Below are 3,283 nucleotides of genomic sequence, written 5' to 3'. Positions count from 1 at the left end.
ATGAGGGATTTCCTTAAAACGTAGTTTTCTCACAAATTTTGACGATAGAAAATTCTCCTGTGGGTTCGCTTTTGAGGCTACACGTTTAGACGTACATGCCCCACCAAATCCTTTCGAGTTACAACCTGTTGTTTAGGAGATACAACCTAATTTTGTATGGTGCGTTATTGCTTCTCGTAAAGTGTTTCCAATAAGTACGTATTTGTCTTTACTCTGCAACACTGTATTTCCTTATAACCTGGTATTCTTACATATTCTTTCTAATGAAAACTCTCCTGTGTGTTCTCTTTTGAGGCTACACACTGAGACAAACATGCAACACCAAACCTTTTCGAGTTAAAAGGTGTTGTTTAGGAAAAACAAGATAATTTCCCACAATGCAGGATTTCCTTAATACGTGGTTTTCTGACAAATTTGACCAAAGAAAATTCTCCTGTGTGTTCTCTTTTGAGGCTACACGTTTAGACGTACACACCACATCAAATCTTTTCGAGTTACAACGTGTTGTTTAGGAGATACAAGCTAATTTTGTATGATGCATTATTTCTTCTCGTAAAGTGTTTCCAATATGTACGTATTTGTCTTTACTCTGCAACACTGTATTTCCTTATAACGTGGTATTCTTACATATTCTTTCGAGAAAAAACTCTCCTTTGCATTCTCTTTTGAGGCTACACGCTTAGACATACACGAAACACCAAAACTTTTCGAGTTACAACTTGTTGTTTAGGAAAAACAAGATAATTTTGCACGCTGAGGGATTTCCTTAAAACGTGGTTTTCGTACATATTTTGACGATAAAAAATTCTCCTGTCGGTTCTCTTTTGAGGCTACACGTTTAGACGTACACGTCACACCAAATATTTTCGAGTTACAACGTGTTGTTTATGAGATACAAGCTAATTTTGTACGAATTTTTATTTCTTCTCTTAAAGTGTTTACAATATGTACGTATTTGTCTTTACGCTGCAACACTGTATTTCCTTATAACGTGGTATTCTTACATATTCTTTCGAGAGAAAACTCTCCTTGCATTCCCTTTAGAGGCTACACACTTAGACATACACGCAACCCCAAAGCTTTTCGAGTTACAACGTGTTGTTTAGGAAAAACAAGATAATTTCGCACGATGCGGGATTTCCTTAAAACGTGGTTTTCTGACAAATTTTGACGAAAGAAATCTCTCCTGTGGGTTCTCTTTTGAGGATACACGTTTAGACGTACACGCCACACCAAATCTTTTCAAGTTACAACATGTTGTTTAGGACATACAAGCTAATTTTGCAAGATGTGTTATTTCTCTCATAAAGTGTTTCCAGTACGTACGTATTTGTCTTTACTCTGCCACACTGTATTTCCTTATAACGTGGTATTCTTACATATTCTTTCGAGAGAAAACTCTCCTATGCGTTCTCTTTTGGGGCTACACGCTTAGACATACACCCAACACCAAAGCTTTTCGAGTTAAAACGTGTTGTTTAGGAAGAACAAGATAATTTCTCACGATGCGGTATTTCCTTAAAACGTGGTTTTCTGAAAAATTTTGACAAAAGAAAATTGTCCTGTGGGTTCTCTTTTGAGGCTACACGTTTAGACATACATGCCACAGCAAATCTTTTCGAGTTACAACGTGTTGTTTAGGAGATACAATCTAATTTTGTACGATGCTTTATTTCATCTCGTAAAGTTTAAGGGTTTCCAATACATACGTGTTTGTCTTTACTCTGCAACACTGTATTTCCTTATAACGTGGTATTCTTTCATATTCTTTTGAGAGAAAACTCTCCTGTGCGTTCTCTTTTGAGGCTACAAGCTTAGACATACACGCAACAGCAAAGCTTTTCTAGTTACAACGTGTTGTTTAGGAAGAACAAGATAATTTCCCACGATGCAGGATTTCCTTAAAACTTGGTGTTCTGACAAATTTTGACGAAAGAAAATTCTCCTGTGCGTTCTCTTTTGAGGCTACACCTTTAGACGTACACACCACACCAAATCTTTTTGAGTTACACCGTGCTGTTTAGGAGATACAAGCTAATTTTTTTTTACGATGCGTTATTTCTTCTCGTAAAGTTTAAGTGTTTCCAATACATACGTTTTTGTCTTTACTCTGCAACTCTCTATTTCCTAATCACGTGGTATTCTTACATATTCTTTCGAGAGAAAACTCCCCTGTGCGTTCTCTTTTGAGGCTACACGCTTAGACATACACGCAACAACAAAGCTTTTCGAGTTACAACGTGTTTTTAAGGAAAAACAAGATAATTTTCACGATGCGGGATTTACTTAAAACGTGGTTTTCTGAAAAATTTTGAAGAAAGAAAGTTATTCTGTGGGTTCTCTTTTGAGGCTACACGTGTAGACGTACACGCCACACCAAATCTTTTTGAGTTACAACGTGTTGTTTAGGAGATACAAGCTAATTTTTTAAGATGCGTTATTTCTTCTCGTAAAGTTTAAGTGTTTCCAATTCGTACGTATTTGCCTTTACTCTGCAACACTGTTTTCCTTATAACGTGGTATTCTTGCATATTCTTTCGAGAGAAAACTCTCCTGTGCATTCTCTTTTGAGGCTACACGCTTAGACATACAAGCAACACCAAAGCTTTTCGAGTTACAACTTGTTGTTTTGGAAGAACAAGATAATTTCACACGATGCGGGGTTTCCTTAATATGTGGTTTTCTGACAAATTTTGACCAAAGAAAATTCTCCTTGTCGTTTCTCTTTTGAGGCTACACGTTTAGCCGTACACGCCACATCAAATCTTTTCGAGTTACAACCTGTTGTTTAGGAGATACAAGCTAATTTTGAACGATGCGTTATTTCTTCTCTTAAAGTGTTTCCAATAAGTATGTATTTGTCTTTACTCTGCAACACTGTATTTCCTTATAACGTGGTATTCTTCCATATTCTTTCGAGAGAAAACTCTCCTGTGCGTTCTCTTTTGAGGCTACATGCTTAGACATACACGCAACACCAAAGCTTTTCGAGTTACAACGTGTTTTTTAGGAAGAACAAGATAATTTCTCACGATGCGGGATTTCCTTAAAACGTGGTTTTCTGACAAATTTTGACGAAAGAAAATTGTTCTGTGGTTCTCTTTTGAGGAGACACGTTTAGATGTACACGCCACACCAAATCTTTTCGAGTTACAACGTGTTGTTTAGGAGATACAAGCTAATTTTGTACGATGCTTTATTTAATCTCGTAAAGTTTAAGGGTTTCCAATATGTAAGTATTTGTCATTATTCTGCAACAGTGTACTTCCTTATAACGTGGTAT

The sequence above is a fragment of the Apodemus sylvaticus genome, unplaced genomic scaffold (genome assembly GCF_947179515.1).
Source record: "Apodemus sylvaticus unplaced genomic scaffold, mApoSyl1.1 scaffold_55, whole genome shotgun sequence".
In the NCBI taxonomy this organism is placed as follows: domain Eukaryota; kingdom Metazoa; phylum Chordata; class Mammalia; order Rodentia; family Muridae; genus Apodemus; species Apodemus sylvaticus.
This window is presented reverse-complemented; position numbering follows the sequence as displayed.